Source organism: Capricornis sumatraensis, chromosome 16 (genome assembly GCF_032405125.1).
Source record: "Capricornis sumatraensis isolate serow.1 chromosome 16, serow.2, whole genome shotgun sequence".
NCBI classification, from domain to species: domain Eukaryota; kingdom Metazoa; phylum Chordata; class Mammalia; order Artiodactyla; family Bovidae; genus Capricornis; species Capricornis sumatraensis.
The window spans coordinates 41,140,234-41,157,766 of record NC_091084.1 but is presented as its reverse complement, the minus strand read 5'-3'; the positions used below and the strand labels follow the sequence as shown (position 1 = coordinate 41,157,766).

At 39.2% G+C, this 17,533-nt stretch overlaps 1 protein-coding gene across 2 annotated transcripts in view; it reads right to left on the bottom strand.

The window, feature by feature from the left end:
* The window catches only part of BTBD10 (BTB domain containing 10), a 74,060-nt gene extending 58,599 nt beyond the window's left edge, over window positions 1–15,461 (bottom strand). Inside the window, exon 1 of one of the 2 annotated variants that reach the window (XM_068988424.1) lies at window positions 15,337–15,461. The gene's annotated coding sequence lies outside the window, so the exon portion shown is untranslated. The remainder of the gene's footprint in view (window positions 1–15,336) is intronic. The other variant, XM_068988423.1, reaches the window with a different exon arrangement.
* Between the last annotated feature and the right edge of the window lie 2,072 nt (window positions 15,462–17,533).

Below are 17,533 nucleotides of genomic sequence, written 5' to 3'. Positions count from 1 at the left end.
CATGACCCCTGGAAAAACCATAGCCTTGACTAGACGGACCTTTGTTGGCAAAGTAATGTCTCTGCTTTTGAATATGTTATCTAGGTTGGTCATAACTTTCCTTCCAAAGAGTAAGCGTCTTTTAATTTCATGGCTGCAATCACCATCTGCAGTGATTTTGGAGCCCCCCAAAATAAAGTCTGACACTGTTTCCACTGTTTCCCCATCTATTCTGCTCACTCTTTAGGGAAAGGGATTATACAAAGGCACAAACACCAGGAGGCAGGGCTCATGGAACTACCTTAGGGTCTGTCACCACACTGTCCAAAACATTCTACCTTACTATAACACTAAAAGTGTGCTCAGCCTTTTCTAATTACACATGTGTGTGTGCAAAGTTGTGTCCAACTCTTTGTGACCTCCAGGGAATTTTCCAGGCAAGAATACTGGAGTGGCTTGACAATGCCCATGCAAAGGGATCTTCCAAACCCAGGGACTGAACCCATGTCTCTGGAGTCTCCTGCATTGGCAAGCAGATTCTTTACCACTGAGCCACCTGGGAAGCCCTCTAATTATACATACCTACCACTTTTTGCTGTAACAAATAGTGCTGTGAAGTCAAGGAGATAAAAGAAATGTATGTGCTTTGTGTGTACGTGTGTTAGTATAGTGCTAACTGTAATAATTTTCAGTCCTGAATATTCATTGGAAGAACTAATGCTGAAGCTGAAGCTTCAATATTCTGGCCACCTAATGCAAAGAACTGACTCACTGGAAAAAACCATGAGGCTGGGAATGATTGAAGGCAGGAGGAGAAGGCGACGACAGAGAGATGGTGGGATGGCATCATCAATTTGATGGACATGAGTTTGAGCAAGCTCCGGGAGTTGGTGATGGACAGGGAGGCCTGGCATGCTGCAGTCCGTGGGGTCACAAAGAGTTGGACACAACTGAGCAACTGAACTATAATATCACTATACTAACACAAAACACATTTTTTAATCTCCTTGACTTCACAGCATTATTTATCATAACAAAACCTAGAATTGATCTAAATGTCCATCAGAAATGAACTGGTTAAAAATCTGCACAATATCATGAAGCCAGTAAAAATGAGATAGATACTGATAAGAAAAATATTCCAAGATATAATGGTAAGCTAAAAAGCACAGAACAGTGCTTCCCTGGTGGCTCAGTGGTAAAGAATCCATCTGCAATTATAAAGGACACAGGTTCAATCGGTGGTCCAGGAAGATTCCACATGCCATGGGACAACTAAGCCAGTGTGCCACGATTATTGAGCCTGTACTCTAGAGTCCATGAGCCATAATTACTGAGCTCAAGCATCCTAGAGCTCATGTTATGCAACAATAAGAAGTCCATGCAGCACAACTAGAGAAAGCCCATGTGCAACAGTGAATACCCAGCGTAGCCATAAATAAAATAAATCTTTAAAAAAATCCTTTTAAAAATAAATAAAATAAAAAGCATGGTACAGATACATATTGTGCACTGCAATATAGCCTTAAAATATGTATGCAAACACTCACTCATGTTTTTATATTTTTAAAATGTCTAGCAGTATCACATAAAACTTATAATCAGTTGCCTCTGAGGAAAGGCTGAAGTGAGACTTAGTGACTTGGACGGTAGAGATCTGTCTGCAATGCAGGAGACCCAGGTTTAATCCCTGGGTCGGGATGTCCCCTGGAAAAGGAAATGGCTATCCATTCCACTACTCCTGCCTGGAGAATTCCATGGACAGAGGGGCCTGACAGGCTACACTTCATGGGGTCATTAAGAGTCAGACATGACTGAGCAACTAACACTTTACTTTTCATTGTACTTCTTATACTATTTGACACATTGTTTTCAAAACTGGAAAAGGGGGGATTAAGTATTTGGAGATGGCTTTGTTACAGAAATTTTCTGTCTTGTTTAATTTTACTGCTTACCTATAATTCCGTTTTTGTTTCTGACTGCTTAAATATGGTCAATACATATTGTAGGGGAGGAAAAATCTTTTTCCCCTACCCTTCCTAAGTTTTCAACTGGGAGCCCTGTAACAAGACAGATTAACAAGAGAAAAGCATACAAATTTATTTAATATAAGTTTTACTGGGTTGGCCAGAAGGTTCATCCGTTTTTTTTTCTTAAGATCTTACAAAAAAACCAAACAAACTTTTTGGCCAACCCAATACTGGACACTGGAGCCTTCATAAGGAAATGAACACCTGAAGAAACAATTAAACCTGAGTGTTCTCATGCCAAGTTTGATGAAAAGCAGAAAATCATGGAAAGATACAACAGGACAAAGAGGATGAGCTGAGTACAGTGAACTTACTAGTATTAGCTGCTGTTCAGATTTCTACGTTCCTTTACCTTTGGAGCTAAAGATGCTCCTTTCCTCTGGGAATAGGAAAGAAACTTCTCATGAGGACTTTATAACCTGCTTTAGAGGCAGGTCAGAAAGCTCCTCCAGTATATGCTGTTGTTCTAATTCCTTCAGCTTAAAATATTCCATATATGAAGGTTCCATACTTTGGGGTAGCATGTTCTGAACCCCATCATTATGCATTGGTAGAATATATTTCTGCAACATCTTCCCTTAAACTGTAAGACTCCTTTAAGGCAAGAACAAAGTATGACTCATATTTGTGTTCCCACAGCTTAGTACATGTTGTATGTAAGCTTTTACAAAATATTTTAATGAATAAAATTAAGATAAAAGGAAGCTAAAGCGCTTTTCATTTAACACAATACACTACTATGAAGATTTACAGAGAGTCTTTAACTTAGTTTAGGCTTCCCTGAGAGCTCAGTTGGTAAAGAATCCGCCTGCAATATAGAAGACTCCGGTCTGATTCTTGGGTTGGGAAGATCTGCTGGGGAAGGAATAGGCTACAGTATTCTTGGGCTCTGGAGAAGGAAATGGCAACCCACTCCAGTATCCTTGCCTGGAAAATCTCATGGACTGAGGACAGAGGAGCCTGGTGGGCTGCAGCCCACTGAGTCACAAAGAGTTGGGCACGACTGAGTGACTAACACTTACTTATTCTTGGGCTTCCCTTGTGGCTCAGCTGGTAAAGAATCCGCCTGCAATGAGGGAGACCTGGGTTCAATTGCTGGGTTGGGAAGATCCCCTGGAGAAGGGGAAGGCTTCCCACTCCAGTATTCTGGCCTAGAGAATTCCATGGACTGTATAGCCCATGGGGTCACAAAGAGTCAAACATGACTGAGTAACTTTCACTTTAACTTAGTTTAACTTAGTTCCTTATCTTTGAAAGGAATTGTATTGTACAATCATACCCACCACTCTTGCCAATTTTACCCTCAAATGAGCAAAAACTAACTGATGCCAATACTCACTTTTAGGAACTATACACTAAAAAAGTGGTGTTAGAGGATGGAACATAACAAACATTCCCGTAAACATTTTTAAAGATATTATCAAATGACCCCTAATATTCCCCAAAAGATTCCTCAAAGCTGCCTGTCTAAATCTCACAGAAGCACTTTCAATTGTCAAGACTTGCATTCTTTCTTATTTTGATACAATTAAAATAAAGCAAGTAAATAAAACTGAGAATTTTATTCAGGTACTTTTATACTAGATTATATCTGACTAAATTTTATGTAAATAATTTCAGGATATCAAATTCAATTGACTTATGTTTTCATTCAAAATCTATTCATTGAGTACTCAGTACCTTTCCTGGCATTTGCTAACTGCTAGGGATACCCTAACAAACAGATTTAATAAAATTGCATGAATTTTCCATTAAAAGTAGGGTACTTTGTCTATTTGAAAGACTTCTTTATCAAATCCACCAAAATGTAAGACTTCCAAAGTCAGCTCATATTCACTCCTTGAACTTCCAGAGGTGACCTGCAGATAAAATCTCTGAGCTAACTGATTTTATCACTTTTACAGAATTTCTATTGAAATTTTGCTAACTTCTTAAGACATTAACACTTCAAGAACCATTTATTTTTTTCCCATCTTTAACAGCTCAATCAATGTTTGAAGAATCTGTCTCTATCTTAGGCATTTTCTAAATGCCTATATTACATAATTAGCATTATAATGAACTAGATGCTGTTTACAGTGCTAAATTCTTAAAACTCACTGAAAGGCATATATGATTTTTTTTTAATTTTCTTAAAAAAGTATCAATGTTTTATTTTCTATGTGTATGTCCCTATTTTTCCTTTTCTTCTATGACTAAATAGCATTGCCTTCAAAACCAGAAACATCTCAGTTGAAGCAAATCACCTTGACATAAAATTTAATATAGGCAAATCTCCAATAAGCTGATGAAGTACCTAAATCAAAGGAGATTATATTCAATTCCTTAAGAACCCTTTAAACAAAGGCAGACTTGAGCAATGTTCTATTTTTTCCTCAATGATCCTTTAAACAAAGTCAAACTTTTAAACAATGTCTTCTTTTTCCCCTCTGAGAGGTTTTAAAAATAAGTTACATGATATTTTTCATATAACTTTTACTATGCTGTTTCATTTTGACCCATTCATTATTCCATTACCTTCCATTCCTTTCAGATGTTTGCTTATTTAACTGCCCTCAATTGAATAAGACAGAAAAGGCCTTAAGCAGGACTCAAGCTCTCTCGACTGCAATATTGCCCAATAGAACTTTGTGTGATAATGAAAATGTTCTATGTCTGCACTGTCCAAAAAGTAGCCACTAGCCACATGTGGCTATAAAACACTTGAAATGTACAACCAATGAAATGAACTTTTAATTTTCCATTTTAATTCATTTAAATTTGAATAGCAATATGTGGCTGAGCTGAGAACCGAAGAATTGATGCTTTCAAACTGTGGTGTTGGAGAAGACTCTTGAGTCTCTTGGACTGCAAGGAGATCCAACCAGTCAATCCTGAAGGAAATCAGTCCTGAATATTCATTGGAAGGACTGATGCTGAAGCTGAAACTCCAATACTTTGGCCACCTGGTGCAAAGAACTGACTCACTGGAAAAGACTGATGCTGGGAAAGACTGAAGGCAGGAGGAGAAAGGGAAAACAGAGGATGAGATGGTTGGATGGCATCACCAACTCAATGGACATATAAGCTCCAGGAGCTGGTGATGGACAGGGAAGCCTGGCATGCTGCAGTCCACGGGATCACAAAGAGTTGGACACGACTGAGCAACTGAACTAAACTAATGTGGCTGTAACTACCATCTATGCTAGAATAATAAGCAATGACCAGTAAGTACCAGAATGGGTTCCTGAATAATATGATCACAATTATGCACCTGAAATACTTCCTTAGGTATCTGAGCTTAAAATTTACTTTTAATGTAGTCAACAAAGAGATGATTTTTAAAATGTCATGCCATTTTTCTCTACAGTATATTCTCTTTTCCCTTTTCTCTACCCTTCCACCTGGCATTCATATTACAGAAAATAGAGGAGGTGGCCAAGATGGTGGGAGTAGGAAGACCTAGAACTCATCTCCATCCACAGACACATCAAAATTACTATTTACAGAGCAACTATCTAAACGAACAACTTAAAGATTAGATTGCTGCAGGAAACTTGCTGCAGAAAAGATTTTCCTCAGCTAAAGACATAAAGGAACCACATGAGAAAGGTAGGAAGGGTGGAGACACTGTATTGTCAGGACCCTCATCATTTGCTTAGCAACCCACAAATAGGAGAAACATTACAACTGGTCATCCTCAAGGAAAAAGGTTCAAGGCCCACAAGAGGTTTCCCAGTCCATGGGGTTGTGCACCAGGAAACAAGTCCCCAGAACATCTAGCTTTGAAAACAGGAAAACTTATGTTTGGGAGCCTGAGAGGCAGGTATGGGGCGTTAGGAAACTGAGATTCTGCTCTTCAAGGGAGCACACAAAATCTCAACATGCTCCAAGCCCCAACTAAAGGCAGTAGTTTGAAAGAAGCTTGGGCAAGACCCATTTGCTGATCTTAGAGAGCCTCCCAGAGAGACAGGAGGCAAATGGGACACTCCTTGGGGGAGAAAATGATGGCAACAGCCATTTGGGGGAGCTGGTCCTACCATGCTAATGTTAGTACAAGCAATCTCCATTCTGGAATGTCCTCTCTAGTCTATTAGTGCCAGGGACCTAATACGACCCTCCAATGAGCCAGCAGCAGCCCTGTGCCCACCAGGCCCTGCAAAGAGCCATACAAGAAGCCTATCTTGCCCTCCAGGAGGCTTGCAGTCACCACGTAAGGCACAGCTAACTGGACAGAGGACAGTACTGCCTAGCAGCACACTCACAGTACTCAGCTCCAGAACAACATAACGGTTCATGCAGCTCACATAAAAGGCACCTTTAGAGCACACAGCTCTGGTAACCAGAGTGGAGTGTGCTGCCAGGCCCCAAAGGACATCTCCTACATGAGGCCACTTCAAGATAAGGAAACATAAATAACCCACCTAAGACATTGAAAGAAATACAAAGATTTGGCCAAATAAGGAGATAGAGGACTATATTCCAAATGAATGAATGAGACATAAACCGAGAAAAATAACTAAATGAAGAAACGTAATCTACCTGAAAAAAAAGTTCAAGGTAGTGATCATAAAGATACTCAACAAAATCAGAAGAATGATAAAACATGGTGAGAAGTTTAACAGCTAGAAATACAAAGAACAACAAAGCATATAGAATAAATGAAATAAAAATACAGTGAAACCAATCAGCAATCTGGAAGACACAGTACTGTAAATCACCTGAGCTGAACAGAAAAAAAGAATGGAAAATTTTCAAATGAGGATATAGTTTAAGAAACCTCTGGGGCAACATCAAGCATACTAACATTATAGGGGTCCCAGAAGGAGAAGACAGAGTGAGAAAGGGGGCAGAGAACTTGAAGACATAATAGCTGAAAACTTCCCTAACCCAGGAAAAGAAAAGACATTCAGGTTCAGGAAGCATGGAACGTCCACTCCAGGTAAGAACACTGGAGTGGTTGCCATTTCCTTCTCCATGAGATCTTCCTGACCCAAAGATCAAACCCAGGTCTCCTAGATTGCAGGCAGAGTCTTTACGGTCTGAGCCACCAGGAAGAGCATAGGAACATATATATGGGTCTTTTTTTTTTTTAATCACACCAAAACAAATTATAATTAAAATGGCAAAAGTTAAAGATAAGAGAATTTTAAAAGCAGTGAAGGAAAAGCTAACTAGTCACACACAAGGAACTCCCGAAAGACCATCAGCTGACTTTTCTGAAGAAGCTGCACACCAGAAGGGAGTGACATGACATATTCAAACTGAAGAAAGAAAAAAACCTACAACCAAGAATACTCTACCCAACAAGGTTATTGTTCAGATTTGAAGGGGAACAGACTTTAGAGATCAGCAAAACCTAAAAGAGGTCAGCATCACTCACTAAATCAGCTTTATAAGAATTGTTGAAAGAACTTCTATAAGTAGAAAAGAAAGGTCCACTGATAGAAATATGAAAATTATGAAAGAAAAAAAACAACTTTAAAGATAAACATATAGTAAAGGTAATAGATCAACCATTATAACCCACTCCAGTACTCTTCCCTGGAAAATCCCATGGACGGAGGAGCCTGGTAGGCTGCAGTCCATGGGGTCACTAAGAGTCGGACGTGACTGAGTGACTTCACTTTTACTTTTGACTTTCATGCATTGAAGAAGGAAATGGCAACCCACTCCAGTGTTCTTGCCTGGAGAATCCCAGGGATGGGGGAGCCTGGTGGGCTGCCATCTATGGAGTCGCACAGAGTTGGACATGACTAAAGTGACTTAGCTACCTTGCCAAACCTACTTTCTCTAGCTAATTTATAGACAAAGTATTAAGGAAAGACATCTATTCTCCTTAATACAATTAACAAGGCACACTAAAGAACAGTTTCATTTTTTTAAAAATCTAAGGTGAAAAGAAAATCAAATATTTGGAGACAGGATGGCATCATGATTGAGACTGCAAATTTTAGAACCAGAATAGTTACTATATACTGGCTTTATAACACCAGGAAAGTGACCTAGCAGCAGCAGCAGCAAGTAGCAGGAAGGCTAAAGACAAAGGTAATAAAATAATGTATGGCCATAATAAATACAAAAAGATTTTAAATATGATGTCAAAAATAATAAATATATATGGGATAAAAATATAGGGTGGTTAGAATTTGTTCAAAGTTAAGAGATCTATCAATTTAAAACAACCATATATGTGTGTATACATTTATTAACCTCATCGTAACCACAAACCAAAACTCTGTAATAGATACATACACAAAAAAAGAGAAAGAAATTCAAGTATAACACTAAAGACAGTCATCAAATCACAAGGGAAGAGAGCAAAAGAACTACAAATAACTACGAAAGCAATCAGCAAATAATTTAAGTGGCAAAGTATAAACCTATCAATAATTAATGTAAATGGACTAAATGCTCCAATGAAATGTGGAAAAAAAAAAAAAAGACCCATATATATGTTCCTATGCTCTTCCCTGGTGGCTCAGACTGTAAAGAGTCTGCCTGCAATGCGGGAGACCTGGGTTAGATTCCTGAATCAGAAAGATCCCATGAAGAAGGAAACAGCAACTCATTCCAGTACTCTTACCTGGAGAATCCCCATGGATGGAGGAGCCTGGCAGGCTACAGTCCACGGGGTCGTGAAGATTCGGACACAACTGAGAGACTAACACTTTAACTTCATAAGCTCACATAAGAAAGTCACTTCAGATTTACAGATATACACAAAATGAAATGAGGGGCTAGAAAAAGGTATTCCATGTAAGTGGAAATGAAAAGAAAGCTGGTATACCAATACTTATATCAGACAAAACAGACTTTAGAACAAAGACTGTAACAAAAGAAGGCCATTACATAATGACAAAGTTATCAATCCAATAAGAAGATATAAACAATTATAAATAGACATGCACTCAACGTAGGAGCACCTAAATATATAAGACATATTAACAAACATAAAGGGAGAAACTGATAGTAATACAGTAACCGCAGCAAACTTTAAAACCTAACTTATGTCAATGGACAGATCATCCAGATGGAAAATCAGTAACAAAACACTGGGCTTATATAATACATTAGAGCAGATGATTTAATAGATATATACAGAACACTTCACCCAAAACCAGCAGAATATACACATCCTTTTCAGTGCAAATCGGTAGATCAAAAGTTCAGCCACAGAAGTGAAGTGAAGTGAAATGACTCAGTCGTGTCCGACTCTTTGCGATCCCATGGACTGTAGCCTACCAGGCTCCTCTGTCCATGGAATTCTCCAGGCAAGAATACTGGAGTGGGTTGCCATTTCCTTCTCCAGGGGATCTTCTCGACCCAGGGATCGAACCCAGGTCTCCTGCATTGCAGGCAGCTGCTTTACCATCTGAGCTACCAGGGAAGCCCCTCAGCCACAGAACAATTCTCAATAAATTTAAGAATACTGAAATTGTAAGTATCTTTTCTTAGTAAAAGTATATATATCTTTTCTGAAAACAGCATGAGACTAGAAATGAACTACAAGGAAAAAAGCTATAAAAGACAAAAATGAGAAGGATTAAAAAAATGCTACTAAACAATCAATGGTTTATTGGAGAAATCAGAGAGGAAATGAAAAAATACCTGAAAACAAATGAAAATGGAAATACAACAATCCAAATCTAATGGGGCACATCAAAAGCAGTTCTCTCCCTATGAGGGAAGTTTACAGTGATACAGGCCTACCTCAGGAAACAAGGAAAATCTCAAACAACCTAACCTTATATCGAAAGGAACTAGAAAAAGAAAAAACAAACCCAAAATTAGTAGAAGGAAAGAAATAATAAAGATTAGAGCAGAAGTAAATGAAAGAGACTTAAAAAAATAATAGACCAATAAAATTATTAGTAATTCTTTGAAAAGATAAACAAAATTAATAAACCTTTAATCAGACTCATCAAGAAAAAAAGAGAGCCCAAATAAATAAAATCAGAAATGAAAAGAAATAAAATAGAAACGACACCACAGAAACACAAAGGACCCTATTACTAAGAACAAATATATTCCAATAAAATGGACAACCTAGAAGAAACGGATAAATTCCTAGAAATATGCAATCTTCAAAAACTGAATTAGGAAGAAGTAAAAAGATCTGAGTAAAGCAATTACCAATAATAAAATTGAATCAATTTTTTAAAAAAATTCCCAACAAACAAAAATCCAGGACCAGATTTTACAGGTAGATTTTACAGATTTGACAGAATTTACAGGTAGGTTCTTCAAAACATTTAAAGAAGAGCTAACATTCATCCTTCTTAAACTATTACAAAATACTGAAGAAACAGGAATGCCTCTTAACTCATTCTACAAGGCCTGCATCACCTTGATATCAAAACCAGACAGGTATCACAAAAAAAGAAAATTATAGGCCAATATCACTGATGAACACAGATGCAAAATCTTCAACAAAACATGAGCAAACTAAATTCAACAATACATAAAATGGATCACACACTGTTATCGAGAGGGATTTATCCCAGGTATGCAAGGATTTTTCAGAATCTGCAAATCAAAGTGATATACCACACTGGCAAGCTGAAGAATAAAGAAGGCCACATATTACAAAACCACAACCAACACCATATTCAACAGTGAAAATCTGAAAGCACTTCCTCTAAAATCAGAAATAAGACAAGGATGCCCACTCTTGCACTTTTATTCAACATAGTGTTGGGCAGTCCTAGCCCTAGTAACCAGACAAGAAAAAGAAATAAAAGAAATCCAAATTAGAAAGGAAGAAGTAAAACTGTCCCAGTTTACAGATGATATGACACTAAGCACAGAAAATCCTAAATACAATACTAAAACCCACTAACCAAATAATTTCAGTAAAGTTACATTGTTGGTAGGAATATTAACTGGTGCAACCACTATGGACAACAGTATAGAAGCTTCTCAAAAAATTAAAAACAGAACTGCCATATTATCCGTACAAATGAGACAGCTAGATGTAAATATAAATTTCCCTGATGTGTCTTAAGATTACCAGAAGGTATGTTATTTTCTGAGCATAAACACAGTATAAAGTGTTAACAAGTTATATTCCCTTTACTATTTACACAGCACTTTTACATAATTTATTTCATTATTAAACTCCTGACAATTATGTTCAACCTCCATTTTTCATGTGAGCCAACGAGTAGTTAAGTAACCTTTACGTCATAGACCTAACAGTTAGCTTTAAATACAGATCTAAATGATCCCAAATAAGGTATTCCAAGTAGAAAAGTATGATTACAATGTTAAATGAGCTTAGAAAAGTGTTACTAATAGTTTCTAATCAAGTATTTCAGTTAGTGATTTCACTATGACAGACTCTCACCCTCAACCAAATATCAAAAATGTTAATTTCAGTTCATGACCAAAAGTACTAATAGGTCATTCAACTACAAAAAAATAAAAACAAGTACCATGTAATCAGATATCTTACATTTTTTAAACAGAAATATATAATTAAACTATTAGGATAAGTAAAGATGCTTTCTTTTATTGGCATACTTTTAACATTTTACAAATCTTCAAAAATCTGTGACATAAGGTCACATATTCCAAATAATATCTTTCCCCTTTAATGTCAAGTTTCTATTATTTCTACATGGAACATTTACCAACTTCTTAATCCTCTCCCAAAGAGCATCTCTTTGAATTCTGACTGCTTATCTTCCAAAGCTGAGCTCTAGATTTCTGCTTCCTTAACAAGCCAAGACTCAGTTTATGACAAAGCAAACAAGAGAAAGCCATAGTAGGAAAACACAACATTAGCTTAAGCCCTAATAAACATTCTATCCAAGAGGAGAAAACATTTCAAAGTAGTTCTTCCTCCATTAATGAGCATCTTTCTCCCTTACTGTAGGTTCATAACCAACAAAAAACAAACAAAAAAGCGAGTCAAAGATAAAAATACAGCTGAAATGAGTGGCTAAAAAAGCTTCCTATTACTTCATTGTAAATTAAACTTAGAACTGTAGATGTTTCGTTTCCTTCTCCCTCATAGGGTCCAGCCTGCCTAGATGCATCTACCATACAGAGGAGTAGAGAGTGTTATGTCCTAAGAATTGAAGGCTCTAAAAATAGAACCAGAAGGCATTGAGCAAAAGCATATTCAGTTGCTTCACAGGCCTCATCTAATCTTCCCTTGGGAAGGCATCTCACTCAAGGAATTGAAAGACAGGAGAAAAATACTTCCAAGAGAGAACTTCCTTACTTTACAAGTCATGTAGATACACGGAGAGAGGAAAATGATGGTTCCTCCTTCAACAAACATAATCTCCAAAACTACATAACAGATTCTTCAGGATGTTTTTTAAACTCTCAAAGAGGAACACCTCACAGAAAACATACCATCTTCTCCTGTTTCACTTCCCGCACCAGAGAGAGGCAGGGATTGGGTGAAGAGGTGTTAGACTAACTTGACCTAAAAAGACTGGGCTAAAGAAAGAAAACTAAGTCTGCCAATTCCCAAAGTAGACCTGATTGAAAACCAATATTCTATGCAGTCTTTGCATAAGTTATGATAAATAACTCTGTCTTGTAAAAGGCAGAGCTCTTTGTAAAGCTGCACAGAAGATAAAGTAGTACTTAACCATTTTATCTTCCTTTTTAAAACTCTTTCCTTCACCTAGCCTTTCTCAACCTTACTCCCTCCGAAGACCTTCACCTTGCCCTCTTTATGTCTGAGGTTCACTTCTTTCTTAGAACTGACCTCGAAACTCCCATTCCCCACAGTCCAACTAACTATGAATCAGATTATGTGATTAAAGTATTTCCCTCTAATGGGTAAATGTGGTTTAATCCACAGGGTTCAATTCCACAAATATCATTAAGCTCTGCTCTACTACATACAAGGCACCATGTGTTTAATCAAAGTACCTATTCTTCTTACAAGAAAACTAGTTAAATCAATCTTGTAATGGACAGTGTAAAAGAGAAGCATGTGAGTGCCTGCTTCACCTCACACTCTTCTCTTCCCATTTCTTCACATCTCAGTGCCCCTTCTCCCTACCCCATCCTCCAGGAATCAATATTGCTTACAATAAAAGTCAGTGACTGGGAAGACAACAAGTGATGGTAGAAACAATAAACATTCAAAACCACAGATGAGTAGAGGGTCTCCTAGATTTTATGTATTAATCACAAGTACAATAAAAAGCCTCTCAATATATCAATTCAAGAAACCTACAAATCAGCTTTGCTCAGAACCCTCAGTTATTAAACCATATATACTGAGAGTTTTTCCCTTATTTCCATACAAGGAAATATGTTTTTAAATATTTAAAAATTTAAATTATTTAAAATATTACTAAGCATCAGTTCAACTTGCCCAACCATATTTAAAGGCTATTAAACTTAACTGCTTTCAGTTAGAACTGGTATTTTCCCCCCAAGTACTCCTGGTTTTGAAATTGCAAACTAATTGGCATACTTGCTTTAAAATCTTTTTTAGTTGTACAATTATTAATTTTTACTTAGAACAATGCTCCAAACCTAGAGAGCAGGATACAATAACTGACAGGTTTGGTTTGGTTGAGCCACATGAAGTTATTTTTAATTGTTTCAAGTAGTTGTCAATATTTTTAAAAGTCAGGAGAATGGCAAGCAAAAATCTAGATTTCCTGTATTCTCTTGAGAAGGTTGAAGACTGGGCCCAAATTCATTACTGCACTAATCAAGTGAACCTGAGAACTGGATATTCCTCTCTACATGAGGCATAAACTCTCTAGTGTATTTCACTCATTTTTATTTTCTAGTATCTGAAGCATGTAAGTTTGTTGAAAGGTGCATATTTTCCAGATCACTTCAACAAGTCACCTAATGTATAAAGCAACAAAGCAGGACATATTCGTTTGCAACTTCACAGTTAACGATAAAAAAATTTTTTACAAGACTTAGAAGAAACGTTGAGAAAGAAAAAAATTCAGACTGGTGGAAGGGTAACACAGAATGTAAAAAGCCCACCTGAAAGTTTTTCTAGAAGGAAAAAAAAAGGTAAAAATTCAAAAACATTTGTCAAGACACTGAAAGCTTTCCTAATTGAACCTATGTTACTCCAGTTCCTTGTCACACTCCAAGCTTCAGAACCTCCCTTCCCACTTTCTCTTTATGTATAACAATAGCAGTTAGGCCATAAACTCTGAGAAATGTAACAGAAATTTATGAAAACACATATACATCTTCAAAAACAATTCTCCTCACACACTTTTTTAATAGTCTTTATTCACCATCAAATCCTCTCCCGAGTTATTTCTACGGTTTTCTGTTTTGTATTCTAATGACTATAGTCCTCACTTTCAAAGCCTGGGCTTCAGTCCTAGATGGGTTCTCCAGTATAGAAACTTTTTTGGCCCTTACAGTTGCACTCCTTATTATATCTCTTATTCCAATTTCTACAGTCTATTTCATTCAAAATTTATCTATAACCCCCTCTCTAAAATGTCTTGATCAAATTTGTGTAAGGGGGTGGGGATACCAGTTGTACAAATAAAATCAACATACTGTTAGTTTTCTGATATTAATTTAAATAAAAATGAAGATTCTTAAAGAGTTAAAAAAAGTTTAAATAAACTGTGTATGTTAAATGCATAAAGCGACAAGAGACTAATACTCTAGCATGTTTGGACTAGTGACTTCTCATCACGGACTCAAAGTACTAAAGAGAAAAATTAGCAGGAAATCTGTGCGGCCCAATGATGGTCATACTGTCCCCACACTTACAAGTTACTACGTGATGTCTAACCTCCCTGCACACCATTCAAGAAGATAAAGGGTGTCAAAAGACTTGTATCTAAAGAAGAAAAAAATAAGCAGCTTTTCTGGGCGAATTTTGGGAAAACAAATCTTTACCGCACGTCATATCGTTACAGCATAAAACCACGCAACACCTTATTGGGGTCTCACTCCTCTTCACCCAAAGCGAGACTGGGGCCAACTTAGCCCCTATTGTGATGCGCCCTCCTCAGGATGTGGCGGCGTTAACCCAGAATGACAGAAAAGGGGCGGGGCACAGGGTTCCCCTGCCCTGGGAAAGAGGGTTGAGGGTATCGCCTTCATCTCTGGGGAAAGGCCTCAGAACTTCCAACCCAAAAACAGCACCCCCGAAACCCAAGTCCCTTCGCTGAATCTCCGAACTGGGAGCCAGCGGCCGGAGCCCAGAAACCCACCCACGGTCTCCCAGCAGGATCTGGGACGCCCAGACCACCGCCACAGCAGTTGAGCTCTCAAGCCCAGATTCGTCCTCCGCCCCCTTCCTCCTTCGCCCCCACCAAGCCCAGGCTCCGGCACCGCCCCCACTGAGTTCCCCAACTGAGTCCAGTCACCCTCGAACCTGTAGTCCCCTTTGAGTGTCCAGGCACAGGCCAGGGCCAGCGACACCTTCGCTTCCTCCCCAACTAGATCCCTCCAGAGAGGTGTCTGTGGCTGCGGCCGCTCGAGCGGCTGCGGCTACTAAAGCCGCCCCAGCAGGTTACAGGCCGGCTCCAGGCTGCTTCTCGCGAGATCCCTCAGATCGAATAGGCGAGATTAGCTGAGTCGTCGCGAGAATGGAGCGGGGCCCAATGTAGTTGGGCGGGGCGCAGAGGGTGCCGGCGGTTGAGGGAGTGGCAGCCTGGGGTGGGCGTTCAGCCTGGGGGCTGGTGCCACAAAATGGGAAGCGCTTGTGTCCACAGACGTCAGAATCTACTGCGATCCTCGAGCCTGAGTGGCTGCGAGCTGTCACCTCCAAATCTTTCAATACCACATTTTCCCTTGATTTCTTGTTACCGTTAGAAAAAAGCGGACATCCCAGAGTTGGAGAAATACCTAAGGACTCTGAGTTTACTCAAGGAAGGCGTTTTCCTCAACTGGGTGAACTCCGAACGCCTTTGCCGGCTCAGCTGGCAGTTATTAACCGATCTGACTTAAGGAAGAACGGTTTTCTTCAGAGCCATCCTCTATTTCCTATCGTCCGCAGCTGTTTGTTTTTAAACACTGGGTGAGCGGGAATCCGTGTACTAGCTGGAACTTGTGCAGCTGGGCCTCTATGGAACATCTATAGCAACGTGGATGGCATATTGCTCCTTGCGGCAGAAGGTTGCCAGTCATAGGGTTTCGGTCACTCATCTTTACTGTCTCTCAAATGCTGGACTACACAAATGGAAAAAAATGAAAGAAGGTCTCTGATCTCAAAGCTCACGCCCTGGGAGCGAGACCCACCCTGAAACAGATAATCCTGTTAAACTGTGAAAGTGAAGTCGCTCAGTCGTGTCCGACTCTTTGTGACCCCATGGACTGTAGTCTGCCAGGCTCCTCTGTCCATGGGATTTTCCACGCAATAGTACTGGAGTGGATGGCTATTTCCTGCCCCAGGGGATCTTCCCGACCCAGGGATCGAACCCAGGTCTCCCGCATTTTAGAAGCTTTACCGTCTGAACCACCAGGGAAGTCCTATGTTAAATTGTGGTAAAGGCCAAGTTATAAGCTGTGAGAGGAAGGAACCGACTTGGACTGCCATGTTGAGGAAATCTCCACCAGGGAATGACATTTGAGCTGAATCTTGAAGGATAGGTAAGAGTTCCCCAGTTCTGAGAAGAGTGGGAGGAGCATTCGTTCCCCAGAGGAAGCGAAGAGGGAGAGGACCGGGTTTGAGTAATTTGCTATGAAAACAGATTTTGCGGAAAGAACTTTGTTGAAAACCTGTTAATCACTGTTTAGTTGGGAAGAGAAAACTCCGTGACTCCTTCATGTGGTACCAAAAATGTTTTTTCAAACGAGTATTCATGGAGATGAGCAGTTGACCTGCACAGTAGAGGATAGGGCACATCCTCCTCCACATCTCAGGCCACCTACATATGAGAGACCTAAGGGAAACAGGTTATTGTCATAGTTGTGTTAGTCTCCCAGTCGTGTCCCACTCTTTGGACCCCATGAACTGTAGCCCTCCAGGCTCCTCTGTCCATGGAATTCTCCAGGAAAGAATACTGGAGTAGGCAGCCATTCCCTACTCCAGGCGATCTTCCCAACCCATGAATGGAACCCTGGTCTCCTGCATTGCAGGCAGATTCTTTACTATCTGAGCCACCAGGGAAACAGGTTATTATCATAGTACACCAAATTATCATTGCCACCTTCTGCTAATGTGGAAATCTTCAAAGATTTCTAAGAAAGAAAATCTAATAGTTTTGTAATACAGGTATATCTCATGAAGAAACCTCAAGAAAACCCTCAGGCAACAAAACAACAACAAACACCCCATTAACCTTTATGTATTCCCATGGCTTTCTTCTGTAAGACAAGATCAAGAGAAGAAATTCTACAGTCCAAGTTAAGGTTCGTGAGATCTGTCAAACAGGAATTATTTCCCTGTATCAAAATAAAAGCTATCATTGCCTAAAGAGGGGCTTCTTTGGTGGCTCAGATGATAATCAATCTGCCTGCAGTGCAGGAGACCTGGGTTAGATCCCTGGGTCTGATCCCTAGGTCAGGAAGATACCCTGGAGAAAAAAATGGCTGCCCACTCCAATATTCTTATCTGGAGAATTTCATGG